The sequence below is a fragment of the Phascolarctos cinereus genome, unplaced genomic scaffold (genome assembly GCF_003287225.1).
Source record: "Phascolarctos cinereus isolate Bilbo 61053 unplaced genomic scaffold, phaCin_HiC Scaffold_4;HRSCAF=312, whole genome shotgun sequence".
Classification (NCBI taxonomy): domain Eukaryota; kingdom Metazoa; phylum Chordata; class Mammalia; order Diprotodontia; family Phascolarctidae; genus Phascolarctos; species Phascolarctos cinereus.
In genome coordinates this window covers 367,134,789-367,149,933 of record NW_027555847.1, presented here as the reverse complement: position 1 = coordinate 367,149,933, position 15,145 = coordinate 367,134,789, and the positions used below count along the sequence as shown (strand labels likewise).

Genomic DNA, 15,145 nt, shown 5'->3' with positions numbered 1-15,145 from the left:
TTTTTTAAAAAAAAAAAAAGAAAGAAAACTGTCTTATAAACTTAGATTTCCTTTTCTATGCTTTGATCTAGCTTTTTATCTTAGCTTTTGGGGACAATCCTGCTCCTTCCTGTCTTGGAATGTAATCTGTGGGATGGAAACCACAAGAACTCAGCTTCCCCTGTGTTTGACAGGTAAACACAGGAAGATAGGACACAGACTTCAAGAATTCCTCAGTTTGTGAGATGTCAGTCACAGTAGTTGTGATACTTTGGCCTGAGCTCACATTTTTTCTCTGAAGAGCATGACTTTCTTTGTGTGTGCTGCCAGACACTAAGTATCTGAAAGAGAAAAAGATTATGGTGCCTAAATTTATTTTATTTCCTCATTCTTCAAATATAGGGCAACAGTTTATTTAAATAAATTTAAATATTTTAAAATTTAAACTATTAATATGTTAAATATATAACAAGACATAATGCATTAATTAATATATAATTATACAACATATAATGAATATAGATAATAATGTATTAATGATATAATAAATATATTAAGTTTTAAATGTTAAACAAATTTAAATAAACAGTTAATTTATTTAAATAAATGGGGAAGAAGGCAGTTTAAGGAAGACTAATCAGAATAATGAAAGCCTGAATTTGCTTTTAAAAATTATTTTATTTTTAATTTATGGAATAAAACAAGTATTTCCATAATAGTATAATAAAAAAAGACAATTGCACATGAAACTGCAAATCTATTATGTGCAGCTTGCTATTCCTTTCAAACATAAAATAATGCCAATATTTTAAAATACATTTGTTTGTTTTACTATTAGGTAGATACAGAAATGACAACTACTCCCAACAAAATGCTTTCAAAGAAAGCTCCAGCGTCAGGTCCCTTCCAGCTCTATGATGCCTATTTTCTCTGATCTCTGGAGATCGTGCTAACTCCAGCTTCTTCCACCTAATATTGTATTTTAAACTTTTAAACATGTGTTATCATGAATTGAATTACTTTCTAACAAAATAGATTGAAGAATACATTCCCAGGTGGAAATGTATTTCCTGGCCCATAAATCAAACAGGTTCAGGCTCTGGCTTCTTACACCTTGGTCTGTATTTTCCACAGGTCCTCATCTGCCTTCGGGTCTACTATCCAGTTCTTCCTCTTCCTCCAGAAAATGTCTTTTAGCTCAAGTCCCTTACCATAAATCATTCTCTTTTGCCTTTACCAGAATTTCCCTCTCCAGATTCTGGCCTTCTTCACAATTCCCACACCCTCCAAATCTCTAATTATCTCCTGTTTGAGCCTGAGTCTTTCTCTTCCTTCATGTAACCAAGACTCTTCAAACAAAGGCAAGGTGACCATTTGTCAGGTATATTTGGACCTAATTGAAAGGCTTTTTGTTCTGCTATAGACAGATTGGACCAAATGACCTCTGAAGTCCCTTCCTTTTCTAAGATTCTATGATATTCTTGGAGTCTGGAAATATCTTTGAAAAACAAACAAACAAACAAAACCACTAGACCTAATATGGACTCCTGATGTGGCCCTAGGTAAACGTGTTACATGTGTGTAGTTTTCGTATTTTCTCTCTGATGCTCTAGGGACAGGAATGAAGAATACCCATTAAGATCTATCGATGGGGATATACATGTGATTAAATCAAATAATGCCATCAAAATACTATTTATATACTACTAAAAAAATTATGTATGGGGGACATAAAGACACATCACATCTCTTAGCTTAGTAACTATTGAAAAACAGTAGAGTTATAGAAACAGAGAGCAGATGAAGTGAGTTGCAATCAATCAATCAATAAGCATTTATTTAGCCCTGATTCTGTGTCTAGCACTGTGCTAAAAATAAGGCACAAAAATTTAAAGCTTTTTCAAAGCAGGAGAAACACTCTCAAGGAACTTACATTCTAGGCTAACATAGTGGCTTCCCAGGAACTACTAGGCTGAGGCCACTGGACTTGACAAACTTCTCCAATCCGTATCCTTTACCTCTCCTGGGTTTGTTGTTCTGGGATTACCAGCTTCCTCAATAGGGAAACTGGGCCCTCAGTACTTTAGTATCATCCTGTCTCATATTCCTGATAAACAACTCTATTTGGGGCTCTAATGGAAGGGGTCCTCCCCGGGGAAACTGGGAGGGGGGATGGAGGAGGGAGAAAGGGCAGAGTTTTACCTGGAATAAAAATTTGAAGCAAGTTGGGGATGGGCAATGCTATTCACAAAGAGGATGCTAAGCAATATAATAATAGCTAATGCTTATATAGCACCTATGGCGCAGTGGATAGAGCGCCAGTCCTAGAGCCAGGAGGAGCTGAATTCAAAGGCAGCCTCAGACTACCTATGTGATCCTGGGCGAGTCACTTAACCCTATGACCCTGTCTGCCTCAGTTTCTCATTTGTAAAATGAGCTGGAGAAGGAAATGGCAAATCACTCCAGGATCTTTGCCAAGAAAACCCCAAAAGAGGTCAGAAAGAGTCAGACATGATGGAAACAACACAACAGCAAAAACATAGCACTTACTCTGTGCCAGGCACTGTGTTAAGTGCTTTATAATTATTATCTCATTTGATCCTAACAACAACCCTGGGAGAGGTAGGTGCTATTATTCTCCTATTTTACAGATGAGAAAACTGAGGCAAACAGAGGTTAAGTGACTTGCCCAGGGTTGAACAACTAGTAAGTCTCTAAAGCAGGATTTGAACTCAGGTCTTGCTGACTCCAGATCCAGGGATCTACCCACTGTACCACCTAGCTTCATGAAAAAGAGGCTAATATTCAAACTTTTTTTTTTGGTCATTTGCAAACAGATCCTTTATGAGAATTGTTTATTATCTATTTTACAATTCACCTCCACTGAGTACTGGCAAATCAACACCCAACAGCTTTGTCTTTTAATTATTCCTCTCTCTGGAGGTGATTCTTTCCTTCCCAAACATTTGGTCACTATCTGCTACTGCAACTGCACCAGCAACCAGAAATCTGCTGCTAGGTGCCCGGGCATGCCAGTTGTTTTTTGAAGTTCCACAAGACCTTGTGCCAAAGGAAAAAAGACATAACCTGAAGAGGCCCCATCCCAGACACAGACTTGCCCAGGAACCCATGAGTTCATGATCTTCTGCCCAGTGAAGGGGCACGGACACCCTCTCTACCACCCTGAGACAGTGATCCTTCCCCATCATCGCCGGCAGGAAGCAGAGGCCTAAAGAGTGGGGATTGTTACTTTGACAGAGCCATAGTTTCAGTTCACCTACCAGTCCTCCAAGGCAAGCAGGAAGCAGGCAGAGGATGACTGGGCATCCTTTGAATTAGGAGGGGGTAATGATAAACCAGTAAATCAGTGCCTTGGCGTGCAGAGGTTTAAAAATTAGTATTTAAGGAGAACGAAGGCCCGGGACCATCACTAGTGGATTCAAGAATAATCATGAGTCTACTGCCTTCATACAGAATTGATTTTATCCTCAAAGAAAAAAAGAAATTATCCAAACAATCCTTTGCCACACAAACAGCTATTGTGTAGTTAACCCAGGGAGTCTTCTATCAAGTAGGTTGTATGCTAACCAGGTAGGAAAGTAGGAGTCATTGTGCTGTGTCTGTCTTACCCCACAGGCAACTTGGTACCTGCCGCAGAGAAGAGACAAGTCAGTTCACAAAAAGTCAAGTGTATAGTAATTTACTGCATTTTTAACATTTATTTATTACATAGTAATTTCGGATACAGCTTCACTTTTGCAAAGGTGTTCAATCTGAAACCGCACCATCCCTCTGGTCCAGAGGTCCATGACCTTTTTGTGTGTCATAGATCCCTTCGGCAGTCTGGTTAAGCCTTATAGGTCTCCGCACAGAAAAATGCATCATGTGAAATACATAAATTACAAAAGAAATCAATTATATTGAAGTACAATTGTCAAAAAAAAATGTAAGTTTAGACTCTAAAATTAAGAACTCTTAATGAGAGGCATAGCTGAGCATTCCAGATCTAACAGGATCCAACAGAGCCACTTTACAAAAGTCACTCCAATCATGTGGCCACGAGGAAAGAAAATATAATACATGTTAATACATAGACATGTCAGCATCACTAAATCACAGGGCCATAGATTTAGAGAGGGAAGAGACCTTAGAGGCCATCTAGTACAACTCCCTCATTTTACAGATCAGGAAACAGAGAGGCTAAGTAACCACTGCCCAAAGCGGCCCAGGGAAATAAATGATAGATCTGGGATTTGAACCAAGGTCCTGGGACACCAAATACAAGAACTCATTTACCAGATCCATCACACTGCCTCTCAACATCTGAATTTTTGTTGTTGTTGTCATTGAATCATTTCAGTCCAACTCTTCGTTATCTCATTTGGAGTTTTCTTGGCAGAGATGCTGGAGTGGTTTACCATTTCCTTCTCTACCTTATTTTACAGATGAGAAAACTGAGGCAAACAGGGTTAAGTGACTTGCCCAGGGTTACACAGCTAGTAAGTGTCTGATGCTAGATTTGACCTCACAGAAATGAGTCTTCCTGACTTCAGGAACACTCTAACCACACTATACCACCTAACTGCCTGAAAAATGTATTGCACGTCAGAAAATTGAGAAAGCAAATATAACCCTTTCTTATCAAATCTCCATGGCAATGACTCTGGCACTCACATCCTACAAACTATTATTTTCTGCTCTGTGTTCTAATATCAGTTCTGCAGCTTTGTGATTTTGGCCTAGTCATGTGACTTCTCTGACTCTAAGTTTTCTCATTTGTAAAATGTAAGAGTTGGGGTAGATCTTGTTTAAGGTCTTCCTTTTAGCTCAAAAATTCTCTATCAGGGCAGCTAGGTGGTACAGTGGATACAGCACCAGTCCTGAACTCAGAAGGACCTGAATTCAAATCCAGCCTCAGACACACAGCACTTACTAGCTGTGTGACCCTGGGCAAGTCACTTAACCCCATTGCCTAGCCAAAAAAAACCAAAACCAAAAACAAAACCAAACAAAAACCTTAAAGCACTATATGAATGCTAGCTATGCTTATTAGGGGCAGCTAGGCACAGTGGATAGAGCACCGGCTCTGAAGTCAGGAGGACCTGAGTTCAAATCTAGATTCAGACCAAACCTTTGCCATGTACTAGCTGTGTGACCTTGGGCAGGTCACTTAACCCTGATTGCCTCACTAAAAAAATAAAAAAATAAACAAAAAAAAATTCTCTACCAAAGTCCCTAATTACAAACTCTAATATTTTACCTAAAAGTTGCTGGTTACCCGTGAATAAAAGCACATTTCTCCTCATCAACATAATTTAAAATCATTCCACATCCATTAAACTCCATCAAGAAATAAGTCAAACCCTTTCTGACCAGTTAGGCCATGTATTGCATACATCTGGACACTGATTTGCTCAGTAGTTTTATGATTCTGGTCCTATTTTTGTTGTTCAGTCTTTTTTCTGTCATGTCAGGCTGTCACCCAATTTTGTGTTTTCTTGGCAACAATAACTAGAGTGGTTTGCCATTTCCTTTTCCAGCTCATTTTTACTGATGAAGAAACTAAGGCAAACAGGTGACTTACCCAGGATCACACAACTAGGAAGTTCCTGAAGCCAGATTTGAACTCACAAAGATGAGTCTTCCTGACTCCAGGTAGAGAACACTGTCCATAGATATTGCTTTGATATTTATGGTTGCCATTAGTAATTGTTTAAAATGGAAATTATTATTCTGCAGCCTGGCCACCTATTTACCAAACATGTATCAACTCTCTCCTACCCTGAGGCATCATGGATCATAAACTCATAGGTTTATGGTTCATACATGGAAAAGACTTGACTTGGAATCCAAGGATCTGGAACTGAAGGTGAGTTCTGCTACTCCTTGCCTGCATGGCCCTGAGCACTTCTCTGTAAAGAATGTAAAATGAGAAGGATTGGACCAGATGAGCTCTTACAGCTCTAAATCTAATGGTCCTAATAGTTCTTTTAACCAGGTTGCCAAGAGGTTCCTAATTAACTAAATGTTCCCTTGTATTTCCTAATAAAAGATTTTTCAGAAGAAAAATGATTCTCAGCTAAATTTTCTCTCCTTCCTTTAGAATAACATCATTACGCTTACTAGCTACCTGTGTGACCCTGGGCAAATCACTTAACCTTTGTCTGCCTCCATTTCCTCAACTATAAAATGGACATAATAATAGTACCTATTTCCCAGGATTGCTGTGAGGATCAAATGAGATAATATTTGTAAAGCACTTAGCACAATGCCTGGCATATAGGCAATTTGATAAATATGTATTCCCTCCCCTTTCCTTAAAAAAATTGTCATTGTTGACTTTTTAAAAGTCCTGTTAGCTCTATTTTCTTTATATTTGCAAAGTATTAATGCATGATTACTATTATTGGTAAGAATGCCTTACATTTGTATAGCACCTTTTAGTTTCTAAAGTACTTTAACATGCATTATCTGATTATCACAACTACTTTATAAAGCAGATAGTGTAAATAGTATGATCCCTACAAGGCTCCTAGGATCCCGAGCTGGAAAGGACCTTCGGAACCATTTAGTACAACCTCCCTTGTTTTACAGATGAGGAAACATACTCGAGAGGTTATGTGACTTACCCATGACCACATAGGTTGTAAGTGGAAGAGCTGGGATTTGAACTCAGGTCAGTGAGCTCCGAATCCTCTGCTCTCTCCCCTATGCTAATCTTGTCAACAATATAAATGACTTGCTCACGGTTGGTTATACAACTAAGTAAATGGTAGACCCAGGTGTGGAATCCAGATCAGATAACATACAAAAAGACCTTTGTAAAATGCAATGTGCTATTCAAATATAAGTTGTTATTGTTATTTTTGCCTTCAGCGCTTTGTTCAGCAAGTACTTGTGGTGGAAAACAATCGATGCATACAGAAAAACTTGGCAAAAGTAATGCTGCAATGCATGGTCTGTTTTTATTTTGAAGCTGGAACTTAGCTAGGATCAAGTTAACACATCAGAAAAAAATTAGCCACCTATTTTCCTTCCCTTGAGCTCCTTCCCTGAGCCTCAGTTTCCTCGACTTTAAATGGGAGCATTGGACCATGGCCTCTGAGGTCCCTTTCAGCTCTTGGTCTATGACCCTCTGATCCCAGGGCTCTGAGCTCTCCTCCAAAGACAACTCCTTAAACTACTGAGCAGACACAAATTATGAGATAATTGGAGGTCAGATGATGAGATAATGAATTGCCCATATACACGTTAGCTCAGCATTGCATTTGAACCAGTACTGTGCAGTTAACTCTTTTGAACTACTTGAAAAATGCATATTTTTTCTTGTCTTCCTCAGGTTCTAATACAATTTAAATATTTCAAAAAGTTTATAAACTTTGATTTTAGATGACTAGCAAACTTTTAAAATTTGATTTGAGTATAGGGGATACCAATGAGGATGATGATGATACCAATGGGAATTAAGCTTCCAGTGCCCTTAACAGACTGTCTCTGGGCCTCCTTTCCCACTCTCCAAGCCCAAGAGCATGCATTTTAAACAGTCAATAAGCATTTATTACAAAGAAAGACATAATATGATCCTTTTAAAGTATGTACTTAGGGGAGGCATCATAAAAACAACTCTCTTCAAAGAAGATATATACGGGATTAATTGGAAATAATCAACAGAGGTGATTTGGAAGATGCTAGGTGGGGCAGTGGCTACAGCACTGAGCCTGAAGTCAGAAAAACCAGAGTTCAAATGTGATCTCAGACACTAGGTGTGTGACCCTGGATAAGTCACTTAACCCGTGCTTGAACAAAATAAGAGAAGAAAATGGCAAACCTATCCAGTATCTTTGCCAAGAAAACCCTATGTACAGTTGGTTTACGGGGTCACAATGAGTTAAGGAAAAAAGTTTAGGAAAGCTTAGGGTGACCCGTTTATGAAGAATTTGAAATTCAGCCTAAGAATTAAGAGTAAGACCTTACTCTCATCTGAATTGATCAAAAGAGGTGACAACACATATACTCACATAGTTTACAGAAATAGTAGAGAATTAGAAGGGAAAGGGGAGGAGAGACAAAGGGGAATTAGACCCCTTTGGGGAGGAAGGGAGGAATCAGCCCCAAGCAAAACGAACTCCAAAGATGTACAATATTTATAGCTCTTTTTGAGGTGGCAAAGAATTGGAAACTAAGGGAGTACCCATAAATTTAGGAATAGCTGAACCAAGTATACTATATAAATGTGACAAAATACTACTGTGCTGTAAGAAATGATGAAGGGGATGGTTTCAGAGAAACCTGGGACAACTTGAAGCACCTATGCAAAGTGAAGTAAACATTATCAGTAGAACAATTATTTATGTAAAGAAAACAATATGGTAAAGACAAACAATTTTGAAAGAATTAGGAATCCTGATCAGTGTAATGACCAATTACAGTTCCAAAAGTCAAACGCTAAAACATGCTACCTACCTCTGATAGAGAAGTATAGGACTTAGAGCACAGAATGAGAGTTTTGTTCTTTTGTTTTGTTTTTGGACGTGGCCAATGTGGAAATCTGTTTGGCCTGAAATTTGTTTTGTTACAACATGGATTTAGCTTTTCTTTCATTCTCAATGGAGGGAGGAAGGGGTGTGGTTGGGATGGAAGGGAAAGAAAGAAGATTTTTACTGATTAAAAAAAATAATATGTAATTTTAAAAAGAACTGCAGCATTAGCTGTTCTTTGGTATATCATTAATAAAACATTCATGCATAGTGTCTGCAAGTATGTATGTACATCAACCTGTCTGAAAATGTGACTCACTTTCTAAGGTTCTTTTCAATATACGATGGAAATAGAAACTATGACATAACACAGTAATTGTTTACAGCAATCACTGCTTTCTTTACAAAGCTCAGTAGTCTTTTCAGAGTATAGAAGGTAGGTGGCTATTTTGTTTGTATTAGCAGAAGTCATTTTTATACATTAGAAGTGATGAGTCATTTTATGTATTATCATGGTGAAAGAATTCATCACCCCATGAGCATGGATACCCATATATTGTAATGTCAAGAGATCTACAGGAAAGCACTCCAGCATACTAAATGATCTACCTATAGATAACTAATGGGAGAATCTTTAAAAGATCCTATAAGATAGGATGCACTAGGATCTGTACCAAATAGAATAGATAGAAGTGCCAGATAAACATGAGGAAAGAGCTGTACTCCTTTCCCCATCCTTCCAACCAGAAGAACAATTGAAGATACCAGTTGGACCAAGGTCTGGACTAGGACTGACACTAAAAGCAGGACAGATTTGCCAGAATAATGTGACCTCAGCATCGGGGACCAAAAGGGATGTCAGAAGTCTGTACAGGGCCTGCTCACAATATAGTGTTAGATGGAACCTCAAGATAAAGAACCTAACATTTTCTCACCCCTGCATTTTATAGATTAGAAAACTGAGGTCCAGCCAATAATAATTGGCAGAGCTCAGATTCAAACCCAGGGCTAGGGACTCAGAGTTCTTTTCACTATAGCTCAGCATATTTACTTCTTTAAAATCTGTAGTTTTTAACTACAAGAGTAGCACTAGGATAGAATAAATGATACCAATTTTAAGATAGATGAACACTGGCTGCTCATCTCCAACTACTGGCTTCCCTGGCCTTCTTTAAGTCTCAGCTAAAATCCCATCTTTACAGAAAGCCTTTTCCCAACCTCTCTCAATTCTAGTGCCTTCCCTCTGTTGACTATTCCCCATTTATCCCATCTATAGCTTGTTTGTACATAGATGTTTGCCTGTTATTCCCCCTCTCCCATTAGATTGTAAGCTCCTTGAGGGCAGGAACTATCTTTTGCCTCTTTTTTTTGTATCCTTAGCACAGGGCCTGGCACATAGTAGGTACTTAATAAATGTGTCTTGAATGACTGAATGACTGAAATATTTCAAGAGTATGTGGTTTGTACTCTGAGATTTCTTCATACTTAAGTTTAACTGTGCTCAGTGGACATGTGTGTCAGTGTGTTGCTGAACATGCAATGTGTGTCAGTGGACATGTAAACTCTACCTAGCATGCTTTCTCTCTTATTAGGCTGATGGAAGGAGATGATCAAAGGCATCAGAAAGTGGATGGATGATTGTTGAATACGGCCACGGGAGGGTCCCCAGCAATGAACAGGAGCAGGGGCCCAGACTGGGAAATGGGAAAGTGTTGTCTTGCTTTTCAAAAAAGAGGAAAATCGTGGAGTCTGCAGACTGTAGGCTGGGGTTCTTGATGTGGATCCCTGACAAAATTCTAGGATCTGTAAATGGAAGCAGTGTTCACGATGAACCTGGGGAATAGAATTCTGGGCTTCTCTTTCATGTCCCCGGGATGTGGGGGCAGGGAGAGTGTTCCAACAATAGGGAACAATGAGAGCAAGGGCAGGTAAAGGTGCGCGAGCCAGTTTGTCTGCATCATTGAGCACATGAAGAAGAATCATGTGAGCCAGGGCTAGGTAAGTAGGCTGGAGTCAGATAAATTTAGGGGTGTGCGGGCACAGTATGAAGAATTCTGGTTGGCACAGCGCCCTAGGGACTACTTAGCCACCACCATTGCAACTCCAGTCTCAGCGAGGATGGTTGTGGAGAGGCAAGGGCAGAACTTCTCAGCCTAAGAGAGAGCAAAAAGAGAGAGATAGCAACTCACAGCTGAGTTGGAGGGAGGCATTCTTGGACCTATGATCAAGTACATTACCCTGTTCTCATGTTTGGTTCTTGGTCCTCAGTACAGGAAGTCTTGCTTCTCCTCCAGAAGGTCATGGTTCAAGAATATCAGCCAGAGGTTGCCCCTCTCTGTGGCTGCCAGGTTCTTCCACCGTCTCTCTATCTCTCTCTAACTCTATGGAGTCTAGGAATTGGTGCTGATGAACTCCACCACTGCCTTGGACTGCTGCCAACTCTCCATGGGCTACCATTGTTGGGGTTAGATGGGCAGGGATGTAGGTGGTGATGTCCTGGGGAAAATGGGTGGATAAGCAGATATTAATCTATCAGAGACCCAAGTCTACTCAATGTTATCCTGTCTCTGGCCTGTGCTCAGCTCTCTGGTGCTGCCTCTCTGTCTCCATCTCTCTGTCTCTGCCTCTGAGTGTCTGTCTGTCTCTCTCTGTCTCTGATTTTCTACCTCTGCCTGTGTCTCCATTCACTTAAGCAGATCTGCTGGCATCTTGTTATAAACCCAATATAAAGACAGCCATAGTGGATGAGACAATGGGGACGTGTTAGCACAGTACAGGAAATCTTGCTACTCCTTCAAAAGGTCATGGTTGGAGAACTTCTTCCTGTGGCATTTGATAGGCTCTCCTGGATTTGGAGATGAACTTTACATTAAAGGCTTATTTAAGAGAGCGTAATGTCACAGCACAGGAGAAAATTGAAATTGTTGGTGGCAGAAAAACTGTTATTATCTTTGGTCCAGTTCTTCAGCTAAAATCTTTTCAGAAGGTCCACATATAGCTAGTATGTGAATCGGAGAAAAAATTCAGTGGCAAATATGTGGTCTTTACTGCTCAGAGAAGAATTCTTCATAAGCCAACAAGAAAAATCCATGAAAAAGAGCTAAGAAAAAGCATCCAATGAATCATTCTCTGACCACTGTGCATGAGGCAATACTTGAAGACTCGGTCTTCCCAAGTGAAATGGTTGGCAGGATAATTTGTGTGAAACTAGATAGCAGCAGACTCATAAAAGTCCATTTGGATAAAGCCCAGCAGAACAATGTGAAGCACAATACAGAGACATTTCCTGGCATTTATAAGAAGCTGACAAAGATGTTAATTTTGAATTCCCAGACTTCCAAATATAAATGCAGAAATAATTAAAATCCATTATTCATTGCAAAAAGGAGCTATTAATGGACACATCCAAACCTTTCATAGAGCCCTTGTACCTACTCAATCAATTCATGAAGATGTGACTTAATCACTCCATGGGAATGATTATTTAATTATGGAAATAAAATCAGTCTTCTTTCCAAACATGTAGTCCTAAACACTGGCGTCCTTTAACCTTTAACCTCATTAAGTGAACCCTCTGGAGTAAGCAAAACCTTATGTTACTAAGATCTCTCATCCTCTTTGGTTGACTACTCTCACTTTTTCCTGATGGTGGTGACTCCCTGTCATCATCTCACATCTAGTGCCTTGTCCATAGACTCTCAGGACAACCCATTCTTAAAACACACTCTCCCCATAACCACTGCCTTTCCATCCATTGTGCTGTACTCAGAAAACCAAGCCAGTGTCTAGTCATTATTCTGTGCTCCTTAAATTCCCAATCCTGCCCCCATCACAATCAGTTACTGAATTTTTTAAAATAAAATTTTCTTGTTTATATTTTGTTTTTAACATCATTCAATAAAAATCAATTGCCTACTATGTGCCAACACTATGTTAAGCATTGGAGATACAAAGAAAGGAAAAAAATATCATTTGCATTTCCCATTGTGTTTCTGCAACTCCCTCCCTGTCTCCTCCCAAAAAGTCACCCTTGTGATGGAGGATAAAGAAGAGAGGTAAAAGAGTTCAACAAGACTAATTACTATGTTTATAAAATTATTTATTTTCTATTTCTACTCTCTTTAAAATGGCAGGAGATGAGGAGAAAATCGTCCTATGCTATCCTGCCCTCCCACCTGTTTCTTTCTTCTCCTTCCATCATTGCAATGTCCCAGGCCTCCCACATTGTCTTCTTTGGTGTTTTCTGGTGTGGTGCTCTATGCTAAGGTATCACCTCTTTGCAGCCAGCTCCACACTTCCTTATTTCTACTATTGGTAAAGCTAATTATTCACACAGACTCTAAATTTCTGAGTCATCTTCGGCTTCTTTGTGAGCTTACCCTGCATACAATCAGTCCCCATCCTTTATTTTCCATTCCCAAAGTTACCAGTTTAATTCAGTTCACTCTTACCTCATGCCTGTCCGATATCAAGTGTCTCCTAATGAGCCTCTCTGCTTCTTGTCTTTCTCCCCTCTGGTCCAGCACGCACAGCCCTAATAGGTCTGCTTCCTTGTAGAACCATACCCATCTCAGCAGTCCTATGTACAGGAATTTCCAGTGGCTTTCTATTGTCTGCCAAATAATGTAACAACTCTTATCTGGCACTCAATACCCTCTACAACTTGGATCCAACCCACCTTTCCAGTGCTATCTCTTATTAACTTCCTATGGAGAAGTAGCATGGGAAGGTACAAAGAGATTGACATTTTGAGTCAGGAAATCCTTTGCTAAAATCCCATCTCTGTCATATATTGTGTGATCATGGGCAATTCTCAACTCTCAGTGCTCCAGGAACTTCCCAAATACTATACATTACAGATGAGTAACCATTCTCTATATTTTCTATCTGATAAAATTACAAGCTGGAATAAACAAAAAACTCCTTCATAATTCATTATAAGGTCCTGGTAGTAGATTGAGTCAGCCTTCCAAGGAATAGACAAACTAAAGTATATGGAAGCCTATTCTGATGTTTGTTTGTTGGTTAGTTGTTTTCAGTCACCTCTGACTCTTTGTGACCCCATTTGGGGTTTTCTTGGCGAAGATGCTGGAGTAATTTGACATTTCCTTCTCTAGATCATCTTACAGATAAGGAAACTGAGGCAGACAATGTTAAGTAACTTGTCCAGCTAGTAAGTATCTGAGGCCAGATTTGAACTCAGAAAGATGGGTCTTCTTGACTCCAGACCTGGCATCACTGTACCCCCTAGCTGCCCTTATTGTGATACAATGGGAGAAGATTATGGATTTGGAATCAAAGGACCTGGGTTGAACTCCTGGCTCTGCCGCTTGCTATCTGTAACCCAGGGTTAAGTCACTTAATGTCTCTGGGACTGTTTCCTCATTTGTAAAATGAGGAAGTTGAACTAGATAATCTCAAAGGTTCTTTCCATCTGTAAGTCTGTGACTAGTAGGTTGACCACTTAAGGATGAATTCTTGGGCCATGCATGGCCACATGTGAAATAAAGAAAAACACAAAATGAGCTTTAGTCTTGTTTGATCTCCTTTTGCTTTTACAGTGATAGGGCCAGAATGACAGAAAAGAATCACGGAGTTTTTAGGTGCTCTATAAACTTTAACTTATTTAGATTCTAAATGTGAATCTATGTTCAACATGGCGGAGGGGAAAGAACACTAAATTCAAAGGAGGAGGCCCAGAGTTCCAATCTGGCTTCTGTTACTTAATACTTATATGAGGCTGAGAAAGTCACTTACCACCTCAGGGCTTTAACTTCCTCATCTATTAAATGAGGCAATTGGACTGGATAGTCATCAATGTCTCTTCCAACTAAATCTATGATCCTACAATATTGGAGATATGGAATCATATTGTTCTTTACATTCTTACCCGAAATGAAACTAGAAAACAAGAAAGTTGCAGCTACGTGGAAGGATATTTCACAAGTGTTCCTGGAAAGATAAATAGAGTAAAGTTGGTTCTATCTTGTTGCCAAAGGCGATAAACATCATGTCATACAATATTCAATCGTCATAACACATTCACAAAGATTACCAGAAAAATCATTGTAGCTTATGTGCCAACATCTGTTGCAGGAGAGGAAGAGGTAGAGAAATTCTATGAAGAACTCAGTGAGATTCTCCAAATGAAATCAACATATACTTTGATATTCAATGAAGGAGAAATAAGCATTTATATAGCACCTACTATGAACCTGGCACTGTGCCAAGTATTTTATTTTCAAACAAATATCTCATTTGATCTTCACTGCAACCCTGGAAGATAAGTACCTGTTCCTGACCTCTTTTGGGGTTTTCTTGGCAAAGATATTGGAGTGGTTTGCCACTTACTTCTCCAGTTTATTTTACAGTTGAGGAAACAGAGGCAGAGATTAAGTGACTTGCCCAGGGTCATAAAGCTGGTAAGCGTCTGAGGAAGGATTTGAACTCAGGTCTTCCTGACTTCAGATCCAGAGTTTTATCCCCTGCACCATCAACTACCTCTAACGAATGACTTCAAATGAAAGGGGGAAATAGGTGAAGATGATGAGAAATCTTAGGAAATGTGGATCAGGAATAAGGAATAAACCAGATTAAAGACTTGAAAAATACACAGAACACTCATCTGTGCACTGTGAATACTTTCTTCCAAGGAAAAATCAGAAGGCTCTGGAAAGAATGAGCTGAAA

General features: G+C 39.4%; 1 pseudogene; it reads left to right on the top strand.

Moving 5' to 3' along the window:
* The first annotated feature begins 5,794 nt into the window (after positions 1 to 5,794).
* On the top strand, positions 5,795 to 11,803 carry LOC110215936 (small ribosomal subunit protein eS7 pseudogene; annotated as a pseudogene).
* The last annotated feature ends 3,342 nt before the right edge of the window (positions 11,804 to 15,145 follow it).